This window comes from Macaca mulatta, chromosome 8 (assembly GCF_049350105.2).
Source record: "Macaca mulatta isolate MMU2019108-1 chromosome 8, T2T-MMU8v2.0, whole genome shotgun sequence".
NCBI lineage: Eukaryota > Metazoa > Chordata > Mammalia > Primates > Cercopithecidae > Macaca > Macaca mulatta.
In genome coordinates, this window is record NC_133413.1 from 100,267,787 (window position 1) to 100,283,541 (window position 15,755).

Consider the following 15,755-nt stretch of genomic DNA (forward strand, 5'->3'; position numbering starts at 1 on the left):
TTCCTGCTTTTCCTCCTATGTCTTGGTCTTCTGGTCAGGGGCTTTAGGTGTTTATTCTTCTTACTCAGGTTCAGTCTGGGCCTCATCTTCTTACTCCAAACCCTTTCTCGGATCTACCTCATTCGCCTGCATGGTCTTATTGTCATCTAGACATCAGTGCTCCCAAAGTCAGCCCTTTCTCCTAAACCTGAGATTCACTTCATACCAGACCTGCCAACTGGCATGCTCCACAGCAATCTCCATATTCCAAAGCTGACCTCTTCATTCCTCACTGCAACATACACCCCAAACTTGATTTCCTTCTTATGTTTCCTTTCTCACCATCTATCCACCATCTATACCACCATCTATCCAGATGAACTTCAATCTTCTGTCCCTCACTTCCTTCTTTCTCTCTATGCTCAAACCCCCCACCATCCATATCCAGTTAATCACAAGTCCTATTGATTCTACCTCCAAATTATTTTTGTTTTCAGTATAGCAATGTCAGGGGCATGTGAACCAGAGCAACCGTATCTTGAATAGGAGCTGGTAAAATGAGGCTGAGACCTACTGGGCTGCATTTCCAGATGGTTAAGGCATTCTAAGTCATAGGATGTGATAGGAGGTGGGCATAAAATACAGGTCATAAAGACCTTGCTAATAAAACAATTTGTAGTAAAGAAGTCGGCTAAAAACCACAAACCAAGATGTCAGTGAGAGGGACCTCTGGTTGCCCTCACAGCCACAATCCCACCAGCGCCATGACAGTTTACAGATGCCTTGGCAACGTCAGGAAGTTGCCCTATATGGTCTAAAAGGTGAGGCATGAATAATCCACCCCTTGTTTAGCATATAATCAAAAATAACCATAAAAATGGGAAACCAGCAGCCCTCAGGGCAGCTCTGTCTATGGAGTAGCCATTCTCTTATTCCTTTACTTTCTTAATAAACTTGCTTTCACTTTATGGATTCTCCCTGAATTCTTTTTTGCATAAGATACAAGAACCTTCTCTTGGGGTCTGGGTCTGGATGCCTTTCCTATAACAACTTTTTCCATCCCCACTGCACTACCTTACTTCTGATCAACAGTATCTCTTTATCAGATAACTGCATCCACTTAAACATTCATCTAGTATTAAAAGCAAATCCACCCAAGTCACCCTCTGGCTTACTATACTTCAGTGACTTCTCATTATGCTTAGAAGAAAAACCTGCAGGAATCTGCTAGAATGAGTTAAGATTTGTTGGAAGGGCATGACTGTGTTTTAGAATGTGAGGACATGAGATCTGGGAGGGGCTAAGAGCAGAATGATATGGTTTGGTTTTGTCTCCACCCAAATCTCATCTTGAATTGTAGTTCCCATACTCCCCATGTGTCACAGGAGGGACCAGGTGGGAGATAATTCAATCATGGGGGCAGTTACCCCCATGCCATTGTCATGATAGTGAGTAAGTTCTCACGAGATCTGAGGGCTTTATAAGGGTCTTCCCTCTTCCCTGGACACTCTTTCTTCTCCTTCTTGCCACCATGTGAAGGACATGTTTGCTTCTCCTTCCACCATTATAAGTTTCCTGAGGCCTCCCTAGCCATGCTGAATGGTGAGTCAATTAAACCTCTTTCTTTTATAAATTACCCAGTCTCAGATATGTCTTTATTAGCAGCATGAGAATGGATTAATACACCTACATAATAGAATATTTATATATCCTTAACATGGAATTATAGAAAAAGTATCTAATGTCATTAAGAAGTGAGCAGAATATATTTAGTGAAAAATGTGAGTTTCCAAAAAAACATATTCACTATGATTCAAAATGTATAAATTATATATGTACTATGTGTAGCATATACAAAAAATTTAGTAGCAGTCACTAGATGTTGAGACTGTGATCATTTTATCTTAACCTTTTAAACTATCTGTACTTAAATTTGTTTCTGCAATGAACAGATATTTGTTTTGTAATAGAAAAATATGATGCTTTGAAAAGAATGCTCTTCAACAATATGTAAGCTGACCATGCATCAATAACATAATACTGCTCTTAAAATGGTAAACTCTTGCACAGGGATGAAATTAGTAGCTTCTTCATGGAGAGAAAAAATCAAACCTATTATTTCTAACATTTTCAGATGAATTATTTAATAATTAGTATTCCTTTACCAGAAGGCAAAAAACAAAAGTCTTCAACTGAAGTGATTTAAAGAGCTTCCCTCTCTTTGCTGATATCTCTTGTGCATGTGTAAAATAATCATTAGGGAAGAGCACTAATGCACTTCAGAGCCCTCAAGTAACAGCCCTATTTGGCAGCCATTAAAGGAGTTAGGCTTCTAGGAGTCCACCAGTAGGACTAAGACTGAGCTGAAGCTCCAGAAAACAAGAAAGCCAGTGCATCATCTGCCAGGTAAGAGAAGAAGCTTCAGATTCCAAAGGAAATAATTTCACAATTGCTGTTCTTCACATTGGTAAAACCCCTCACTAACTGTAACTATTTCCCATATGGAAAAACCAGATCTCCTTTTCTTTCTTTTTTATTTCCTGTCCCAAACCACAGCCCCTCTCTCTCACTGCTTCTCCCTGAGAATAGATGCAAGATTCCATGTGCCCTGTTTTAATAATAATAAAAAAAAAAATACTGAGCAATTAGACACAATGTTCTGGGCTTTCCAATCATATCATGGGCAGAACCTGTGCTTTTCTCAGGTCAGGGCTCCAAAGAAAACTCCACTTCACTAATCAAAGAACTCTCTTGTGGACACAAGACTGCAATCTGACTCAGCTAATGCCCAACTCAAGCTAAATGGGGCAGAGGCAGCATGACTGGATTTTCCCCCAGGAGAATGAAATTTGACTATTTCTATCAATTACCAATCATAGTAACATAACTCTTTGATTGTTTGAACAGAGAGAAAAGTACAAAGGGTACTTTTCTTTGGGGAATTTCTAATAGCTGTTCTTACAAAACCAAGTGGCATATGTATTTGCTCTGTGAAGCTTTCAGTTATCTTTAAAAAAATGCATAGTTTTTACTGATTTATGATGTGGTTAGAGAGTAAGCATGTGGCTTAAACGATCAGGTGTTCTGATTGTTCAGAAAGGATATAAATAGATTGATATATCATGGATTCATTTTCCTGCAGTTTACTAATCTGAAATATTGTTCCATCCTGTTGACCTCGTGTTTTTGCATGATTGATTGACTGATTGATTGACTGATTTTGAGACACAGTCTCACTCTGCCACCCAGGCTGGAGTGTAGTGGCACAATCTGGGCTCACTGCAACCTCTGCCTCCTGGGTTCAAGTGATTCTCACGCCTCAGTACCCCAAGTAACTGGGACCATGGGCACATGCCACCATGCCTGGCTAATTCTTGTATCTTTAGTACAGACAGGGTTTTGCCATGTTGGCCAGGCTGGTCTCAAACTCCTGACCTCAGGTGATCTGCCCGCCTTGGCCTCCCAAAGTGCTGGGATTACAGGCGTGAGGCACTATGCCTGGCCAGATTTATTAAGATAAATCTGAGTAACCGTGTGTTCTGGATTTTGAAAGAGAGAACCTATTCTTTGCATAGGCTGTCAAACCTTAATTTTTGTCTTACTGAAATGGAGTAAGAACCATACCAATTTCTATACCATGTCCATATCATAGCTATGAGTGTTTTGAAAGTTCTTTTTATGGCTGCAATGTCCTCCCCATTAACTTTTCATTCAATGAGTTTGCAGTGATTCATATGTCATGTCTGGTCTGGATGAAAGCATTTTTGAGCCTTAATACAGACTGTCTTCAGGGACTCAGAGAAAACCTCTTGTATGTTTGCATCCAGGTAAACTTAAATTTTGGCATGATTATATTTCAATTCAATGACAATATACAAAAATGCATCCTTAGATATTTTTGAATTTAAAAATAATAAAGTATTTGGTATGTTAATATAGAAAAATACAATACCAGTGAGTGAACTGTAGTGAATTTAGTACCTCTTACTGGAAAATTTTCCTTGAAGAAAAGCCAACCTATCCTTTGAGACTGTAAATTTTTCACTTGAAAACATTGTGGAAATTCCCAATGGAGTAGCAGAGAAATAAGGATGTAAAAGTAAAGGCTTAGCTGGAATCCTCGGCACACTCTGCTAAGAAAGACACACACATACACACACACAATTGCCTTACACAGCATTATCCACATTGTTAGGTTTCATGACTTCTTGCTGATGTACTCCCCTCCCCAACAAGAAATGTAATGATTATATATACTATTTACTCATTCCAGAATTGATAGTGAACACTAAGCATATGCCAGGCACTGCTCTAGAGAGTAGAAATGCAATGAAAAACATAAAATTCCTATCTTCAAGGTGTTTGTATTCTAGGAGGAGAGACTGGCGATACACAAACATTGTCTTTTGTCAGAAAGGTTGGAATGTATGAGAATGTATCTAAGTAAGAGATTCTGTTAGATAGTGATTCATGTTATGAAGAAACCAACTTAGAATAATAAGTTTCAGATGGATTAGGGGAGGAAGGACCTACTTTAGGTTAAAAAATTGTTAGCATACTTTATTTAAAAGCAAGCCCTGAGAGATTCTCCCGATGAAGAGAAGAAGCATGCCAAGTAAAGATTTGGAGGAGGAGGAGCTCTTAAGGGAAAACAACAGCCGATGTTCTAATGGGGGATTAGCTTCCCATGTTTAAGGGACCAAAAGGAGGCCAGTGTGATTGGAAGGTAGTGAATGAGGCAAGGGAGCTATGAACTGAAGCAGAATAGTGTGCAGAAGCCAAAATAGAACAGGGCCTTTGGTGAAGAGTTTGGATTTCATGTTATGTGTAATGGAAGCCATCGGTCAAGAGAAACGATATGGTGTTGTCCGATTTATGTGTTTGAAGATCACTAAGGCTGCTGTGTAGAGGATGAACAGTGAGGGACAAGAGCAGGGAGAGCCATTTAAGAGACTGCTCCATAGATGATGCCTCCTCCGTCAGAGGAAGGAATGGTCAGATTTCAAAAGCAGAACTCATAAGATTTGGGAAGTTTCTTAAATTACTTATTAATAAATGCCCAGCAATTCAATGTTAGGCTTCCTCCATCTTTCTAAGATAGAGTTTATCATGCCACATCAGTTTAAACTTCAAACGTCCTAAATATTCATAGGATAGAGGCCAATCTCTGTATTGTAAAACTCCTTAAAGTTATATTATATATTATCTATTACATAATATATATTTATTTATATATAACTGCTAACTTTAAGGAGTTTTGCTATATATATTAGTTATATTATATAATGTATTAATATATGTTATATATATTATAGTATATATAATAAATATATTTTATAATACATTAATATGTTATATATAAACACATTAATAATATCTATTATAAAGGCCAGGCACGGTGGCTTACACATGTGATCCCAGCCCTTTGGGAAGCCGAAGTGAGCAGATCACTTGAGGTCAGGAGTTCGAGACCAATCTGGCCAACATGATGAAACCCCATCTCTACTAAAAATGCGAAAATTAGCCAGGCATGGTGGTGCACACCTGTAATTCCAGCTACACAGGAGACTGAGGCACAAGAATTGCTTGAACCTGGGAGGCTGAGTAGCAGTGAACCACAATCGCACCACTGCACTCCAGCCTGGGCAACAGAGCAAGACTGCATCTCAAAATAATAATAACATAAATTATATTAATATATAATATGTATATGCCCATTAATTAATAAATGTATAATATATATACACAGACATTTTCAGGTTCTATTCCTAATACCACCCTCTCTGTGTCCTAAACTTCAGCTGCACCAGGTTACTAGGTCTTTCTTACATTATTGTCTTGCACATGCTGTAAACTTTACCTGCCATGCCACTTTTTCCTCCTCTTTCATGTACCTGAGGAACTCTGAGTCATCATTCCAAACCCAAAAGGCACTCCCATAATCCCAGAGACAAGTTACTTGCTGCTTCCTCCAGGAGCTCATTGCAGCCCAACTAATCTTTTACATTGCATTTTAATTTTCTTCAATAGGCTAAGATCCCTGGGGCAAGGATTATGTTTTATTTGCATTCCTAGAACTTATGTCTCTTGAGTCCTTTAACTGCTTGTTGAAATGGATAAATGAATGAGTAAATCTTGCTAAAAATAGTCATTGTATTCATTTGGTGACAGCATATTAGAACCTTCTAGAGAATTATTTAACTACTCTTCACATTGACTGTTGGTTTGAGAGTTGCCAAGAAATGTTTTCACCACTTCTTGTGCGGTCTTATTAATAGCATTTCCTTTCTTCTCAAAACCCACAGATGTGATTTCAACACAAGACTGGTCTTTTTGCTATAATGCCGTGGTGAATGTGCCACATCCAGTGATGGAGAACCAGCAGAAGGCAAGCAAGACGAGAACCAAGAAGAAAAAGTCCAAATGAAGCAGAACACCACTTTATTGAATGGTTTCTGTCTCACGTGGGGCATATGGTTGGCTCAGGTGTATTTGTGTCTGTCAAGGGAGTTCTGATGCATACCGCCTCTTACGGGCTTTCCCTGATTATGTGGCCATTGCTGGATTTTTTTTCACTGTTTGGGGCTTTACATTATGCAGAGCCAGGAAGCTCATTCCGAAGTCAGGAGCAAGCTGTACATACATCATGGAAGCCTTCAGTGGATTAATTCTCTCTACCCAACCTTGGTCGTCTTTACTCCTCACTGAGCCAACAGGACATGTCATAAAGGCAATCAATCAAATTTATAAAATATGTCATCACACCACTTTGACCAGACTGTGAGTCCCCATATGAGGCAGTGAATTGGATCCTGGCCACTTGCCTATGTGAATGTAGTACTTTTCCCTTCAGACTCTAATCAAGGAGATTTCATAGGCTTTTTGTTTTTTTTTTTTTTTAGACAAGAGTCTCGCTCTGTCGCCCAGGCTGGAGTGCAGTGGTGCAATCTCAGCTCACTACAATCTCTGCCTCCTAATTGCAAGCAATTCTAATGCCCTAGCCTCCCAAGTACCCAAGTAGCTGGGACTACAGACATGCATCACCACATCAGGCTTTTTTTTTTTTTTTTTTTAAGTAGGGACAGGGTTTTGCCATGTTGGTCAGGCTGGTCTCAAACTCCTGACCTCAAGCAATCTACCTGTCTTGGCCTCCCAAAATGCTAGGACTACAAGCATAAGCCACTGAACCCAGCCCATAGGCTATTTTTAAAGTCCTATCAACCTAATATTTTAAATTGAGCTGTGAGCCAATCTAATTGTGGGAAGTAGCTGTTTCTACTTCTAGTAATATTCAATTTTTTAACTTAGAGCCTTTTATCACCCTGAAAGTTGTATTCATTTATTGCAGATTATTTTAATTACAAATTTTATTTGGAATTTTATTTGAATTAAATTTTATAAAAAATAATTGGTCACTTCAGGTTCATTAGTCACTAATGGTTTATAGTTAGTGGGTGATGAACCTAGAATGAGAATCTACATCTTGATAGTTTATTTCTGTTCCATTGCATTTCATTATGAATCATCCATATGTTAAAAACTGTGGGAATATAAAAATAAAGTCTTGCTCAATGAGCTAAGACACATATACATAGCTTAAGCAAAAATAATATTCCATCAGAAATGTATGAACAAGTACTTAATATTTCAAAGGTGAGAGAGAGAATATATGAATTACTTTTAAGAAACAGTTTCTTAGAGAAGGTGACTTAAAGATTGGATTTTGACAAACAAGAAATATTAGGATATATACAAGAGAGCATTTCATGAGCAGAGTGAGCAATCTAACAGTGGGAAGTGGTCAGGAGCAAAGGCACGGCAACAGAGAAATAAGAGCTGTTTTCTATGTGAATGGCGCGCCTGGAGTTGTATTAAATACAAGGTAGCCTTAGTTTTCTCCACATAAGTAGAAGCGAAGCCTGCTGTGGTTCAGCTCAGGCCTTTGGACCTAACTCTGAGATCTCCTTTATGAAAATTTTCAGAGCTCATGGAGCCACTCTATCATAGGGTAGGGAAGGGTAGGAAAGATAAACTAAATAGATAAGTTTAAGAACTACTATGCAAAATCTATTTCTTTAGCATATAGAACGTAGAATCTTTTTAAACATAGATTTAAGAGTTTTATTTTTTAAACAATAGACTTTTTTCCTATTGAAAGTTTTCCATGAACACTGATTCTTGGAATAATGTGTTCCTGTGATGTAATTAGCATAATGTAACATTTCACTTACTATATTCATTTTCTCTATTTATTAACTGCCTAAGTTTGAAGTGGGGGAACAAAGTGCAGTATATCTTCACGTATGCCAAGGTCTTCACCCTCATCTTAACTATACTGTAGGTGGCTATTTCAATATTAAAGGTAAGACCAAAAGTTAAGTATATGTAAGTAAATAAGCAAAAAATACTCATGGAGTTGTTAAATAAATATTGGTTATATATCAGTGAATATTAACTACTATATTACACAAATATTAACCTATGATATAGTTTTTAGAGACTAAACTGATTAGTAAATTCTAAGTTAGCTAATATTACAATTTAAAGAAATGTAAACACATATGCAAATTTGTGAAGCATTTCATATTTTTGAGGATCATAAAACTACCTATCAAGTACTATGCTTATTACCTTAGTGATGAAATAATCCATACACCAAACCCCTGTGACATACAATTTACCTAACAAACCTGTACATGTACCCTCAAGCCTAAAATAAAAGTAAAAAAAAAAAGGCCACGTGAGGTGGCTTATGCCTGTAAATCCTAGCACTTTGGGAGGCTGAGGTGGGAGGATCCCCTGAGACCCAGCATTTGAGACCAGCCTGAGCAACATCTGAGCTCTATTTGTTGCTCATCTCTATTTTTAAAAACTTTTTAAAAACAAGTATCAGAGCTTACTTTAAAAAAAAAAAGAAAGAAAGAAAATGTAATGACATGTCAGATGTAGCCACTATTAAATGTCCTAACTATGAAAAAAGTAAATCTATTTAACTTTTCAATTTTCAGTGGCTTTTTGGCACAATTATCTCATTCAATCATCAAAACCAATCTGTAGTATAAGCAAAGCAAGTATTATTCCCACTTCATAGATCAGGAAGTGAGAATTAAGATGACGTTTTTCCCAAAGTTACCCAGGAAAGCCATTCACTAAACCTTTTGCTTGAAAAATGCTAGCTCTGGGCCTGGCACAATGCTAAGTGCTGGCTATACAAAGACAGATAAGACATACCCCTGTCCTTCAGGAACCACAATGCCATCTTGAACATGTCTTCAAAATCTTAGATATGTATAAAACAAACTGCCAAGGTAACAGACTCCGTAAAAGCACTATAACACCAAGTCAGGAAACAGATTCTAATTCAACTCTAGTGGTTTAGATCAGTTTGAAAATATTACTGAAACCATGCCAACTTTGTTTTCTCAACAATTAAATAAAAGTGACCCTGAGGTGAAATTCTTAGGACCTTCCAGTGTCAAAAATTTAATGAACTGTGTAGAACATTAAGGACTGATACTTGAGGCCAGGCATGGTGGTTCAGGTGAGCCTGTAATCCCAGCACTTTGGGAGACCAAGGCAGGTGGATCACCTGAGGCCAATAGTTCGAGACCAGCCTGACGAACATGGTGAAACCCTGTCTCTACTAAAAATACAAAAATGGCCGGGTGTGGTGGCTCATGCCTGTAATCCCAGCACTTTGGGGAGCCAAGACGGGCAGATCACTTGAGGTCAGGAGTTCGAGATCACCCTGGCCAATATGGTGAAACCCAATCTCTACTAAAAATACAAAAATTATCCAGGTGTGGTGGCATGACCCTGTAATCCCAGCTACTAGGGAGGCCGAGGCAGGAGAGTCACTTGAAACCAGGAGGCGGAGGTTGCAGTGAGCTGAGATCACGCTATTGTACTCCAGCCTGGGTGACAGTGAGACACCGTCTCAAAAAAAAAAAAAAAAAAAAAGAGAAAAGGAAGAATTGATACTTGGAGGTCCAAAGTCAAATTTATATCATTGTGGCCAGGTGTGGTGGCTCAAGCCTATAATCCCAGCATGTAGGGAGGCCAAGGCAGGAGGATCACTTGAGCTTAGGAGTTGGAAGGAAGTTACAGGGAGTTATGACTGTGTCACTGCACTCCGGCCTAGGCAACAGACTGAGACTCTGTCTCTAAAAATTAAAATTAAAAAAATTTTTGTATCATTGTGTGATGAATATACCATGTCTTATTAGCTTGCTACTTTGGTAAGGTACACACTTTTTAAAAACCATTCTGATAACAGCGGTTGTTTTATTTGTTACTAAATGGTTTAGACCATGCAAATTAGCACCACCGAAAGCTCAGATAACTCAAATTAAATAAAAAGTTTTGAGACACTATTTTTTCACCAAACGTGCATTGAACTCTCAGAGGAGAATAAAATAGAAAGAAGCATTCTTGCCCTCAAGGAGATCAGATTAGGGATAAAAGAAGAAAACGAAAACATAAACAACCAAATATAATGTACCTGTCTACTAGGAAAAATCAGGTCTTAGGAGCTGGAAAATCTTCACCAAATCCAAAATGAAAATTAGAGAGAAAGTGGCATTCTGACTCTCAGTTTTGTAAGCTCAAACACAGATTTTGGCATTAGGCTGAGAATAAACTTTTTTGTTAATAAAATCAGAATGCAACGCCATTTTTAAGGGCAAGTAATAGAACTGTTGCTGGGCTTCCATAATATCTTGAGGAATACTTTCTCTTCTAGTAGTCAGATTTGTGTTCAAGCCTAAATTGTAAATAAAGGAACGTAGATGGGGGGTGTCTGGTCATCTTCCCAACAGAGATACTGTAAATGAGGCTTTAGACTTGAGTATTTGCCCAAGAAATGCATGAATGGATACTACAAGGGTCACTTCTCTGACCTTCTGCCACCAGTTTTAATTAGCTCATTCTTTAGGTATGTTAATACTTTCTGGAAAACTAGCTGTTTTTCAAATTTTAAACTATTTCAGATGTACAGAATATAACAAGGATTTCATGTACCCACACATAAGGTGTTAATATTTTACCATATTTGTTTCCAGATTTTTTTTTTTTTTTTTTTTTGAGACAGGGTCTCGCTTTGGCACCAAGGCTGGAATGCTGTGGCATGATCATAGTACACTGCAGCCTTGAACTTCTGGTCTCAAGCAATCCCCCTGCCTCGGCCTCCCTAAATGCTGGGATTACAGGTGTGCACCACTATGCCAGCCTCTTTGAGATTTTAAGAAATAAAACACTATAAATAGAAGGGAAGCTTCATCTCCTCATCTTTCTCTCATCATCACCACCTTTTTTCTCCTCAGATTAAACAACTATCCTGAGGTAAATATGAATCATTTCCAAGTAGTTTTTACAAATCTGACTACATATGAATATATCCATACATAATGATGTCATTTCATAAAACTACAGTGATGTCATTGCATATGAAACTACACTGTTCATATCCATTTGCAACTTGAGGTTTTGTCTCAACTTACTGGATGTGTTGAGGCACATCCATGTCTCTATGTCTCGCTGCATTTGGCATAGTGCACACGGTAGAAAAGTGGAAGAAGCTGAACTCTACCTCAGGAGGGGAGTAGCCTATTTCTTTAAGACAACTGCAAATCTCTCCTCTAATCCTTCATGTCATGACTTTTTCCCCACTCTTCCAGTAAGTTTTTATTATCAGTTAAGTCATGATTCAGGGTCCCAGGATGCCTTTATCGCCCTGGGAGAAGGACTTAGGACAGAGGAAAGGTGGGGCAGAACCCATTCTCATCCTTCCAGGAATTGTGGCTTCTGCCCTGTGGTCACCCCAGGTTGAGACCCAGGATATGAAGCTGGGGGACTTGTACACATTCCCACTCCCGTTTGCACACGGAGACACCCCTCTCTTCAGCCATCATCACCTTTTCACAGTGGTAGAAGTCTGGGTAGTTCTGCCAGCAGCTCCTGATCTGGTTCTGGTTGGGGAAGCAGCTGTCAAAAGCGGCAGTTCTGTAGTTCTTGACATGGGTCTCGATGTATTCTGCTATGTTGCTAACTCCTAAAGACGCCCCTGATTACCTCTCAGCTCAGTGTGACCCTCAGCAAAGACTATCGTGATTTTTAATTTATTGGGCAGAGAGAAATCTTATTATCAAGCTCTTGAAAGAAATAGCCTTTTTGCCCCTGGTACTATTCATACAACTAACACTTGCAAAAGGTCAGGGAAAATGAGTAGTGTACGTTAATAGCCAGGAAGAGATTAAAATTGAAAAGATGGCCCTACATGTCTTGGGAAAATTGTCTTCAAACTACTGATCCTGTGAAACATTTTGAGAATGTTGTTATGTTTGAAAAAGCTCATTGAAAATACCTGGGGAAATTTTTGAAAGGCAAAGAGTTAGAAAATGAACTAACCTCATATCAAGTTAAAAATCTTCTGTAGAGCAAAGGATACAGTCAACAAAGTGAAGAGACAACCCACAGAATGGGAGAAAATATTTGCAAACTACCCCTATGATATCCAAGTTGTAAGACAAACTCCTCTTTACTCTTCCCTCTCCTCTCCCCAAGCAAAAGAAAGAATTCTCTTCTGGGGCTGTGAGCTGTACTGCCTTGGGATGCAGGGAGGGGTGGTATGCACACTCCTTTGACCACCCTGGCTGATGTCTCACTGGATCATATGCCTGCCAAATCTGATTCTGAGCCCAGCACAGCACCAGGACTTGCCCAGGAATCGCAGTTCTTGTGGCCTAGATTACCTTTCAACTTTATTTAGGACCCAGAGCACTTTAGTCCACAGTGGCGAGGCTTGCCAGAACACAGGTTCTGACTACTGGGATAGGCTACCCACTCTGGATAGAGCTGGTCTAAATGCTCCCTTCATGGGTGCTGACTGAGTTCTGTCCCATGTTGCTTTTCACTGTGACAAGGTAGCACCGAGTTCCAATGCAAAGTCCACAGATGCTGCACTCTCCCACCCCCAAATGCACAGCCTGTCTTTGTACCATGTGGCCGCTGCTAAGGAATGCTGCAAGAGCACCGTCAGCAATTTAAGGCTGTCTTTCTTATCCTATTCAGTGCCTCTTTCAGTAATGTGAGGTTAAAACCAGGTACTGTGATCATGCACCTGCTTGTTTGTCATGTAGGTCCTTTTTGTGTAGATAGTTGTTAAATTTGGTGTTCCCACAGGGAAGACTATTGGTGGAGGCTTCTATTCAGCCATCTTGCTCAGCCTCCACAAATGCTTTCTGGGAATTTTTTTTAAAGCAGTCAGGTATAGAGAGAATAAAACAGTGATTACCAGGGTTGGAGTGTGGGATAGGAATTGGGAAGATATTAGGCCAAAGCATACAAATTAGCAAATATATAGGATGAACAAATGGAAAGATCTAATATACAATATGAGGACTATAGTCAATAATAGTATGTTATATTAGGATTTTTTCTAAATGAGTAGATTATAGGTGCTCTTGTCATGGGGGATAAATGAGTAACTGTGTGAGATGATGGATATGTTGCTTTGTTCCACTATAGTGACCTTTTTACTGTATATGTGCATCTTATAACATCATGTTCCATATCTTAAATACACATACTGATTTTTTTTAAAGAGTCAGCCTTTTCCAGGATGTGGGAAAGGATTTGCTTGTAGCAGCTAAGTAACATCACATACTGTACGTAGTTGCTGGTCAGGATTTACATAGCAAAGCACTTACGTGGAAAAATGCTGAGTAGACAAATACAAAGAGACACGAGCCACCTGATGAGCATAGCAAAACAAGCTGTGAAAAATAAGTACACATACATACCCTCTGCTCTAATGTTCTTAAAATCCCCTCCTGTCACACACTGCAGTTCCCTGTTTGGCCATCTCAGCTGCCCTAAAGCTGGCTAGAAAAATGATGGGCAATTAGAAAGCTGCTCAGCAAACCAATTACAAAGAGAAATAAGAATATTAGAGTATGGACAAGTTTGGAAGAAGATTTAGGGGAAACCTTTCTAGCTTGAAATGGTGAATATTAAAGATGGAGCAGTTCCCACAATCATTTGAGTCTATTTTTTATTGAAATGATAATAACAAATTAGCTTTGCTAATCTGATTTCATTTACTACAACAAACTCTATGAAATTTTTGCTGCTGATAGTATCATTGTCCTTATCTTTGAGATGGGTGAACCAGATCATTCACAGCGATGTAAGAGGGATTTATCCAAGACTATATGCCAGTGAGTGGGAGAGTTCAAGGCTCAATCTCAGACTTTGTGTGTGTGTGCGTGTGTGTGTGTGCAGTGATGGGATCATAGATGACTACAGCCTAGAACTCCTGGCCTCAATCTCCCACAGTGCTGGGATTGCAAGTGTGAGCTACCACGGCCAGCCAATCTCATGTCTTCTGACTCCAGCTACTATGGCATTTCTGCGACACTATGCCTTTTCTTGCCAGTGATGAGTGAGGTCAGCTGCTACCCAGTAAATGAAATGGCTCCAGTTTTTCATTTCCTCTTGATTATCTTGTCTAGTGGTTGCATTAAATCTGGAAATACTTGGTCCTGTCCGCCTCCAGCCTACTGTTCCCCTGACTCCTGATAAGTGACTAAACAAAATGACAAGTGCAAGGGGATTTCCAGTCCTATTAGCATGTTTCTTTGTGGTCTTTGATTTTTCAAGAGTAATGAGAAAAAAAAAAAGCCTCCTCTATATGCAATCTGAATTTCTCTCCCTTTCTTACCATGTGTAATTACACAGAAATACCAGTTGCTGTGTTTACACAGCACCCAGCTGATAACAGCGAAAGCCTCTCATTCTTCACACCCATTTCCCAGGCTCTTTCATATGGGCTCAAGAGAAGGGCACCTCCCCTGCAGTTTAAGCATGATCCAAGTGGAATGATTCACACCAGGCCCTGCTCTTCTTTTCAATGTAAGTAAATCTGATGTGTATCTTACAGAAACGGTTATTGGCAAGAATTCCTCCCCTGTCCCACTCATGTTCTATATTCATATTTCTGAGGATATTCACAGATCTCTACCCAGATTTAAATTAAGGGAAGTGCATCTTAAAGCTTCTTAAATCTATGACAGACCTAAGATACTGGGCCAGAGACTGACCAGAAACAAGCAGGACGTAGGGTCTGAAGAAGCACATTCCTCCCTCAGGTCCTCTGCACACCTTCCTTCCCCTTTAATGGGACAATCAGGAGGCAACGTCATATCTGTCCTTCTTGAGTTCTTGCTAGTTTTTTTTTAAATCTATTTATTTATTTATTGACTGGATTATGAGACCAGCTAATTTTTTTATTTTTGGTAGAGAGGGGTTTTTTACCATGTTGACAAGTCTGGTCTTGAACTCCTGGGCTCAAGCTATCCTCCTGCCTCATCCTCCTGAGTAGCTGGGACTACAGGTGCATGCCACCATGCCCGGCTAATTTAGAGATGGGGTTTCACTATGTTGGTCAGGCTGGTCTTGAACTCCTGACCTCAAGTGATCCACCCACCTTGACCTCCCAAAGTGCTGAGATTACAAGCATGAGCCACCGCACCCAGCCCCATTAGGTTTTGAGTTTGTAATCTTAATTACAGTATAGTCATATAAACATTAGTTTTTCTTCATGAAATAACTGTAATTGAAAGTTGTTTCTTCCCCTGACTATACACTATCCTTTCAGGTTATACTTGTGTTTTGCTGTTCTTGCTGCTGATGCTTTATGGATTTCAGAATGAGGGAAAGGGAAAAAAGCATAGGGAAGCTGATCCTCTTCCACACCCAGAGGGCCATTTGGCTGCCTC

The 15,755-nt window shown here is 39.3% G+C and overlaps 1 long non-coding RNA gene across 7 annotated transcripts in view; it reads right to left on the reverse strand.

Moving 5' to 3' along the window:
* LOC106999849 (uncharacterized) overlaps positions 1-15,755 on the reverse strand; it is a 136,715-nt gene that overhangs the window by 45,077 nt on the left and 75,883 nt on the right. The window contains exon 2 of one of the 7 annotated variants that reach the window (XR_013397329.1): positions 13,779-13,860. The exons of the other annotated variants lie outside the window; for them this stretch is intronic. This is a non-coding gene — a long non-coding RNA (uncharacterized LOC106999849). The remainder of the gene's footprint in view (positions 1-13,778; positions 13,861-15,755) is intronic. 7 annotated transcript variants of the gene reach the window in all.